Source organism: Molossus molossus, unplaced genomic scaffold, assembly GCF_014108415.1.
Source record: "Molossus molossus isolate mMolMol1 unplaced genomic scaffold, mMolMol1.p scaffold_m16_p_15, whole genome shotgun sequence".
Lineage (NCBI taxonomy): Eukaryota > Metazoa > Chordata > Mammalia > Chiroptera > Molossidae > Molossus > Molossus molossus.
Window position 1 is genome coordinate 76,899,505 of NW_023425350.1, and position 9,774 is coordinate 76,909,278.

The following is a 9,774-nucleotide window of genomic DNA, read 5'->3' on the forward strand; positions in this document are numbered from 1 at the left end:
CTTGTCCGGTCCTGCGGCCCTGCTCACTGTGGACGAGCTGCTCCCAGGCGCGGAACCGCGTTTGTCAGGGTGGTGGCTGCGCCCAGCAGAACCCCGCGAGGTCGCCGGCTCTTTCCTCTGGGTGCCTGCCGGGGTGGGGAACTTGTCTAAGCCCAGGGCTATTTGGATATTTATAACATCATTCGAGGGCCATACAGAACTAGCAACGGAAAGATCAGCCTGCTCTACTTGGTCAGGCTGACCTGGGGAGGCTGTGATGTGAGCTGGTACCGGTTTCTCGGGCCTCTCACGGCCCGCGGGCCGGACCTTCCCACCCGGCCTGGACTGACCGGAGACTCATCGCTGTGTGGGGGGAGGCCAGCCTGCCTCCATGGCCACACGCGACGGAAGGAGGCTGCAGAGTCCCCTGCGGATCCGGCCCACAGCCAGGCTCTTCCTGAAGGAGCCAGAACCACAGACCTCATAGCACGTTCATCTTCACCTTCCTGCTGCTTCTGAAGAAAGCTCTCGGACAGGTACCAGCAATGCAACTCCTCACCCAGACCATTCTTTCTAATCCTCATCCAAGCATATTTTCCCAAATATCTTCAGTCACAGTGGGAGGGGGAGAGAGAGCAATGTGATGAGAGACACACATGACTGGCTGCCTCCCACACGACCCGACCAGGACGAGGACACACAGCAACCGAGGTACGTGCCCTTGACTGGAATCGGACCCTCAACTCCTCGGTCCGCGAGTAGATGCTCCAAACCGGCCAGGGCACCACCCAAATCATTTTTATCTTAAACCAGCTCACTTACATTTAATGTCCTCCATGAGGTGGGCTAAAAATAACTTGTGTTCTCTGCACTCTAGGTGGTTGGCATCCCTCTTTCCGTTCAAAACGAGAGAAAACGCCGGAGTTCGCAGCGACCTCCCTTCTGGAGGCTGCTTGGGACTCCGCACACACAGACCCCTGACAGACACAACCGGGATTAATGAGCCGTGACCAGAAGTTTGATTTTTCTGTCAAGAGCTCCCATCCGTTTTTAATAAACAGAAGAACAACATAAACCCCGTGGCCTGCTCTCCCAGCTTCAGCCCAGCCGGTGGCTCCTGGTACCCTGAGTGTTGAGCTGAGTTATGATTCTAAATGGTTGACAAATGCTTTTAGGGGCTCCTTTCATCGGCTACTCCAGCAATGACGTGGCTCCCCCCAGTTCCATTTCTTTGCCTCTGGTCGATACGGGCCACTCGGTGCTTTGCCAGGGGACACTGTCAAGTGTAATATCACACTCACAACGAAATGGCTTCAAATGTATTGTCACTGGTGTAAAAATGCAAACACCCACTGTTTCCCTTTAAGCCATGCCGGGTGCTCCCTGCAGAAGCCTGTGTCCTGCGAGGACCAGACACTGGGCCAGGATACAGGGACTGTCAGCAGCGGATGGTGAGATCCAGGTATGACCGCCGAGTGACGCCTGCGTGGCTCTCATCTCGGTTTTGATTAAGGTGTCTTTTGTCTCCACGAAATCCCTATTCTTGCCCCAATCCTTTTGACCAGAACATGCTTTGTCCACATTCATGGAGAAACTGTGTGACTCAGGAAAGATGTTCATATGGTAAAAACAATTAGGATTAAGAACGTTTTTCTTTTGGTTTTGCAAAGCACACTAAGATATACCTGGGACATTTCTCTATTTCCTGATAGCTGCTGAAAGACCGGCTGCCTAAACCCGACTGACCACAGGATGTCACCAGTGTTCCATGAAAACGCCACGCAAAGGGCATTTACCTGGTAATGCAAAACTTGCTTCTTAAAGAAGAAAGGTCGGAGCACACACATGGTCACACCTACAATCTCCAATAAACTGGCTTCATCACCCACAATCACACGATCTGAACTGAGGCTGTCCTTGAAAGTGCCACGTACCCGTGAGCCACTAAACGTAACAGCCCAGAGCTGCTATTTAATTGCCCCTGAAGAGAAGTCACCCTGAGCTGAAGTTAATAACCAATGCCAGATCTTATTATTTTTTTTACTTTTAATTTTTTTGAAAGCTTCATGCTCAAACAATGCAGTAACCAATATATAACAGAATTATATGCTGCTCAAATACCTTCCTTGGACCTGGGTATTCAGTAAATCCCAAACATAAGAGTCTAAAAGGGCCCAGAAGGGCTCTTTTGAAAGGGACTTGAATAGACATTTAAACTTATTTAGGGAAGAAATTTAAAAATAGAATTTAGTGCAATATGAATGAAGGCAGGGGTGACACACAGGCAAAGAGGCCATCGGAAGTGAGGTGTTTAAGGGACAGACCCCAGAGGAGAGCACAGTGGGAAGCCCGGGGTCCATCAGCCACTGAACGCTGTGCAGGCCGAGTGTGAGCCTGGGAGAAACCTCGCCTCTGTCTCTTCATGAGCTTCACAGGCCACCAAATCCTCCATGAGACAGAGTGGCTGGGGAGCTGGGTCGCTTGGCAGCCCCTTCCTGACCTGGGCGCACTCCTTCGAGAGCACTCCTGTGGGTGTATGTGGTCAACGCTCGGTGAGTTGAACGAATAGGTAGGTTGCTACCCTTATCAGGTCCCCTGGCGTTATCACAGTCTTCACCTTTGCTTGATTGTGACGTGTGTACAGTTTGGGAGAGTTTATTCTTCACGAGGAAACAGCCAGAGAGCCCCCAGGGTGTTGTCTTAGGGTTGGTGTGTCAAGAGTATGTATGGAGACTGTTCTTTCATTTGTATACCCGAGTGTACAAATCTGCACTTCTGTTACTTTTAAAGCTTAATGTGAGACATGCTTTTATTGGGTTGGAGGCTGTTATGTCCTGAATTGTGCCCCCCCCCCCCATTGATGTGTTGAGTTTCTAACCCCCAGTACCTCAGATGTGACTGCATTTAGAGATAAGGTCTTTAGAGAGGTAATTCAATTAGAATGAGGTCAAATGGCTGGGCGCTCATCCAATATGACTGGTGTCCTTATGAGAAGAGAGCAGGTCACAGTCACATACAGGGATGTCATAGAAGACACAGGGGAAAGACGGCCACCTACAAGCCAAGAACAGTGGCCTCAGAGGGAACCAACCTACTGACAGATTGCTCTCAGACTTCCAGCAGCCAGATTTGTGAGAAAATAAATTTGTATTGCTTAAGACCCCCAGTCTGTAGGGATTTGTTATAACAGCCCTAGCACACTGATATAAAGGCTAAACTATCTCAGCTTGGCAATACTGGTTAGGTAGCACTCATCACAGGCTCTTCGGTTAAATGAGGCTCCTACCTTGACAGCCACGGCTGGGCTGGATGGGCGTGAGGGGCAGAGTCGATGTGGGGTCAGCAACTGGAGCACTAGCTTGGCTGTTCGTGAACCCATGATTCACACGAAATCAGAGAAGTGTGGGGCTGGAGGGGCCTTACAAATCCTCTGGTCCATTTAATTTATGGCTCTGTTACAGCTCTTATTGCAACTGGGACCAATTCAGTGTGTGTTGTGGGTGTGAGTATGAGCCTGCCTCTGGAGACAGGGCTCCCTCTTGTGTCCTCAGGGCTCACTCTGTACAACAAATACTAGTATCCCCAAGAAGTGGCACGTGGTGCCCACCTCCTCAGGTTGTGGTGGAAGCAGATGCCTGGGCTTTGCACCTGGTTTGAAACCTGCCTGGGTTTGCATGGCTAGTGGTTAGTGGTTGGACCAGCCCGGAGGCTGGCTTGTCTTCTGGCCCTGTGCTTTTCCCACTACAACCCACTGCCTTATACAAACACCTGGACTTAGCATAATAAAGATAAGCTGGGAGATAACCATTTTAACTACAAAGGATGGTGTTACTCTAAGAATGGATTCACCATGGTGGCTCCTTTAAATAGGAAGCTCCCTTGTGAATTGGAAATACTATTGGCTTTATAGAAATTCAATTTACAAGTCTTTACAACTCACGTATTTTGTAAAGTGAAAGGGAGCACACAAGGGTTCAGAACTCACCGGGTGGGTGAATAGTCCGGCTCCGGAGAGCTGGCTCGGCGGCGCGCGGGCTGGGAGGGCAGGCTGGACCTCGGGACTGAACGTAAGGAGCCCGGCGCAGCCAGCTCTGTGCTCACCGCCCACGGGATCCCACCGCGTCCAAACCTGGCGAGGTCAGAGCGCTGATTGCCCCCGCTGCACGGCCCAACACACCGAGGCACAGTTAGGGAACTCGCTGGAGGTCAGGCCCCTCCTGACCCAGACCGCTGTGAGCTACACAAGAAAACAGGGACATTAGCTTGCATCTGAACTTGAAATTAAAAACTAAAAATATGGCAGCTAGATACACTGATTCACGAATAGCAAAAACATATGGACCTTTGAAATTGTTCAATAACTGGAAACTAGTTTCAGATGAGTTTGGCGCAGTGTTGAGGGGTCAGTCAACAGGAATCCAAGGCTTACTTTTAAGTCAGATGCTGCATTTTTGAGACAATACCATCAGTCTGATCTGAGAGGAAACAGATATGAAGGCGTAATTTAAACATTTAATAAGTAATTTATGTATAAAGTAAACTATAAAGAAATCCATATAGTTTAGATAATTGTGGGGTATTAAAACATCCCATTTTAAGGATTAGAAAAATACTCAGCTCATTATTTGTTCAACTCAACCGTTTAATTACACAAATGTCTTTTTCAGAATGCTCTACCACAGTCTGAGAGGAAATGAGTGAGTGGTCCTATGCTGGGTATTCTTTATAATAATAATAACAAGCAAAAAGGAAATGTGATTTGGTGTTTAAATAAGTTTTCCTCTTTCCTTGGGCCGCCTGGGCCTTCATTTTGCTTAATTGCTCTGCTCGTTGCTGGTGCATATTGCGCCTCTGCAAGGCTTGGGGACACTTGGATTTCCTGGTGTGCAAAGGAACGGCCGCGTGGTTTGATCCTGGATTTCGTGGCTGGACGTGGTCTGCAAGCAGTCATTCTGCAAAAGTCTTCCTCCTACCTGTGTGTGATAGGAGATTTGATGAGCTGTCAGGCGTCTGCCTGTAGTAAGTGTCCACCAGCACACGATTTATAAAAATCACAGAGCACAATGCAGAGTATCCCTCCAGATGTGTGGCTCCTTTTTGCAGTGACCTGCCGCTGTGTTGGGTGTTAACTTCTGCAACTGAATAGTTAAGTCTTGTAACTTGCTTGAATTTCCGCATTCTTCTTAATGCACGGAGCAGCTGCCACTCAGTAAGCCCTTCCTCTCTTCCTTCAGCTGTGTGTATGTGTGTGTCCGCGATTTCCTCCAAAACTGCCACCCCTGGTAGGAGAAGGCTGGGGCTGGGGTGGGATGGAGGATGAGGGGGCACGGCAAGGAAGACTGCCTACCTCTCATGCCTTTCCCAGGGAGATGCTCTGACTAACGAGCAGAGGCCACTAATGTAGAGCAAGGCTGGGTCTCTGCTTTTCCAGAGACTGAGCCCATTACCCTCTTGGTTCTCGCTCGCCTGCGGGCACCCCGCCTGCTTCCCAAACGGATGACTTCTGGCTCACTGTGCTGATCCCCGTCCTGGTGCCAGTGGCCGTGGATAACCTCGCTTTTGTGTGTGTTTATTTTATTTTGAATTTCTCCACCCTGGTTCTCCCCATCTCCAAACCCCACCCCTGCTCACCGGCCCCATGTGGTGATGTTTCTTGAAATGTTAGATTCCTTCTTCCTGTGTCCCCCTCGGGTTCTGGAAGCATTTTGTCTCTGTGCTGCTTTGTGAAGCTGGTGCCGAGTCCAGATCCTTGGGGCTTTAAAGTCGGATTAATTATTAAACAGGAAGGGAGCAGCGCTTTCAGCAGGCGCCAAGTGACTCTGCCTAACTGCCTTTCCCACCCTCGTGCTGCGGTTTGCTGAAGGCAACTGGAGATTTGTATTCTAGTTTTAATCAAGCATTTCTGTAAGTTTGCAGGCAGTTACGGTTTGGCAGCAAAGGGCCGGGCAGTCGGTCTTCATCACCTCCTGACCATTTGGGCCAAACAAAAATTTTAAATCAGAAGTACTTTCCCAGCTCATAAATCAGTCTGAAAGTGCCAGTTCCCAAGGGCCACCTTTCCTGAGAACAGGTTGCACTTTTCTCTAAACTATATGTATATATGTGCCTGTGCATGTATATGTAATGTACTTATACCCATTAGGTCCCCATTTGTAGAGAATGGTGCTTTTCAAATAAAGTTGTAAGAACATTGTCTTTGTTGCCTTATGATTGTTATAATTGTTGCCTTGATTTGGGGGCTAAGTTGAAGATATCAAACCTTGTATTGAAAAATACTAATGAGGACACGCCGCGGAATCCTTCATTTCCGGAGTCTGGGCACGAAGACTTTTCAGAGTCACACTCACTGGGGTTGGGGGCCGGCTGGGCCCAGCCACGGTCTGGACGTGCCATCAGAGCTGCTGAAGGAGATGGTGGCAGTGTTTTCTAGAGAAACCCAAGCCCGTATCAAAGGTATTAAGCAAGAGCCTGACGGGGCCAGCGGCCAGCACGCTGGGCTCCCCATTTGCCTTCCCCTGGGCCCCGGGCCTGTGGCGCTGGGCCGTTCCCAGTCGCAGCTGACTGGCTTCCACAGGAAGCTGATAGGAAGTGTGCTCAGCTCCATTAAGTCTGGCCTGTGGCTGCAGAGCGGTGCGGCCGTGGGGAGGCACAGCCAGAGCTCTGGGTGCAGCTGGGTGCGTGGGCAGGAGCGTGACGCCTCCTCAAGAGGAAAGAGGACAAAGATTTGATTAAAAATTTAGATTCATGCACGTAAATTCGAAACAGGGCAAAACCAGAGAGCGCCCCCTGCAGTCCTCCTAGCCGGCCTGCGACGCTGCGCGTGAGGCGCCTGGCGACAGAGCAGCCCCGCCCTCCGCGGCCTGCGGGGACGCGCAGCCTGCACATCCTTTCTGTTCTCGGGGCTTCGGAAAACGGGATGTTCTGCGAGCCTTGCTGTTCAAATGCTATTTTTAAATTCTTATTTTCCCTTTAGAAATTAAAAAAGTGTTCAAGCTCACAATTCTTATTTTTTAAAATATATGAAATTTTTACTTCGTGTGTATTACTCACATCTCGACTGTGTGATTTCATTCAACCAATACACTTAATTACAAGAAGCAAAAAGCTGAGGTCCATAGGCTTGTTTAAAACAATTAGGTAGAAGCAGTCAGATAAATGTACACTTCTAAGAATTTAACTAAACTCAGGGGTTCAAGCGCCTCTCCTGCCTCTCCCCCAATCGCCCGCTTTTGCGGGGGCTCAGCTCTTCTCGTGGGTCACCCTCGGACCTGCGTGCCCGCCGGGCAGCCACACCGCTCAGGGCTCAATAATGGCCGCTTTGCAATCACGCTTCTCACTACAGTAACTAGCTTAAAACCCAGATTTAAAATGACCTATTCGTCATGACCAATATTTGGAAAACATATTTATTAAATGGGCAACTTGTGTGCCATTTTGATCCATTCTTCATGTTCCATTTTCTTTCCAGAGAATATATTATGAGCTGGTTTTAAGTTAAGAGATATGATTTCTGGTTTTTGACAAAGCAAAGATCCTAATTCTTTTTGTTTGAAAATGGGGTGACAATGGACACGAAGAATAATTTGGGGAAAGCAGGAGATGGGTGGGAGTGGGGAGGAAGGGGTCAATGAGGGGGAAAAGGAGGGACATCTGTAATACTTTCAACAATAAAGATAAGAAAAAAAGAAGAAAACTGGTTGATACTCTCATTTCTAATCCATGGAAAGTTTGTAATACAAACAACAAAAATACCTCACTTAAGATAAGTTCCCAGAAGCTGGCCTGAGTCTTCTATGTCTAGATGTTAGCGGGAACTTGAAAAGCACTTTCGCTGACTTGGAAAGTACACCTAGCCAACAAGAACAGCATGTCAAACAAAAAGTAAAAAAGATGCCGAGCATGTCAGACACACACGCGTTGCCTTTTTAATGCCGTCTTCCCCCTCTAGCTTTAGGGATAGTTCTAGAAATATCGTGTACATCAACTCAGAGTTCCCTGAAGACTTTCTCCCCTTGGCCACCGAAAAGAAAGCTAGGAGGTGTGTGTTTTTGTCTGAGTTGTGTCAGACACAAGGACCATGTACTTACTAAGCTGTGGCCTGAGCAGTTAGTTGGCACCTTTTCTTACGTGATATTCCAACTGCTAGTGCCAGGCAGTGCGGGCTTCTTGGCCGCGTGAAAGGCTCTGATCCTTGGGTGAGACCAGCCGGCCTGCCAGGAGTCGCTGTCTCTGCAGGTGTACGGGCCGCAGCCCTAGGCAAGACGGGCCCTGCCTTCCACAGAGGTCTCAGCCTGTGTGCAGCCAGATGGCTCCAATTTGAGGCCTCTGCTCAGTGCTGGAGCTGTATTGAGTTTCTTCCCTGAAACCAACAAAACCTGCTGCAGCATTTTGCTTGGATTAAAATATTTGTCCCTTTCTTCACAGGGCAGAAGGAGGACTCCTGAAGCCTCCAAAGGAAGGAAATCATTACAGGGCCCTACAGAAGTAGGTCATGTGCTACAGCTGCTCATAGTTTAAGAGGAAGAAACATGGGACCTCAGACCTGGAACACAACTCTTTCAAAATGCTTGTGAGCAGCCCAAAAAAAACATCCTCCCGAGGCTTATCTAATAACCATGATCTCTAATCGTCTCAATGTGTGCTCACGTTTCCTTCACCGTTTGCACCTACTTCCCCGAGCTAACGAGATGCTGAAACAGAACACAGAAAAATTTAATGACGGGGATTTAATAGTTTGTGTTAAAGCTAATATGGCCCATTAGGAGCTGTCATTTTTATAAACAATGAAGATATGTTACCCTCTTCTTTGGTGTAAAGTCATTCCATGCAGGACCTGTAAACACTCGGTAATGATCTGCAGAACACGCATGAAAGACAATTAAGGCGCCGCTTAAAAGTCTGTTTTCCTCACATATTCCCTTTCTTGCTAAATAAACTCATAAGGATCATACATGTGTAAGCATATGCTTATATTATAATAAAAAATAACACGTGTGCATTTCATTAAAAAATCAAAGACCAGACATCTTATAAGTGTTTTGGGTTTTTATAAGCTTGGGGAATATCAGAAGCGATTAGTTAAATTAGGACCACACTTTCTGTTCTTTCGTTCATACTATAATGATAGAAAAACCATTATTTTGTGGTAGTTTAGAGAACATAAAACTCATAGTTCACAGTGCCATTAAAAGCACAATGACAACCTTTAAAAGCTGTAAATAAAAAAAGTTTCTATAAAATCTACGTATTGTAGAGATAGTATGCTCCGCTCCGATTCGGATGTTGGGTGGACTTCACTGTTCCGCGGCAGCAGGCGCGGGGCAGACAAGGCGTCAGGAGGCGTGTACCTCTTGAGAGGAACTGAATGTACATGAGAAAGTGACATCTACTTGACTTTACTTTGTAAATAGAATTTGCTCCCTTGCTCTCGGTTTTAAAAACAAATGGCTCCTTCTTATATGTTTTAGGTTTGGCAGAATATGATGAAAAATTTGCACTGAGGGAAAGGGGTGGGGAGAGGCCCAGATGAAAATCATTCCGGTTTGTCCGGCAGACTCGAGAGAGCTGCTGTGAGTTGGAGGACAGCCTCAGGCAGAACTTGCTATCAATGAAGGCCAGGAACAAAAACATTTAAAAGCAGATTACAAATCCCTCCAACAAAGCAAAATCAAATCACAGATCGATAGGTACAGCTGGGTTTAAAGTGTTGACTTAAAAAGGGGTTAAAAACTTTCTTGAATGATGGGCTGGAGGCCGAACCTTTCATGCTCTGGAACTCCTTCAGAAAGAGCTTCC

General features: G+C 47.8%; 1 long non-coding RNA gene across 1 annotated transcript; it reads left to right on the top strand.

The window, feature by feature from the left end:
- The first annotated feature begins 1,358 nt into the window (after positions 1–1,358).
- On the top strand, positions 1,359–8,927 carry LOC118630493. The gene is made up of 2 exons (XR_004959650.1): positions 1,359–1,441; positions 8,404–8,927. It is a non-coding gene; the product is annotated as an uncharacterized LOC118630493 (long non-coding RNA).
- Positions 8,928–9,774: the final 847 nt, after the last annotated feature.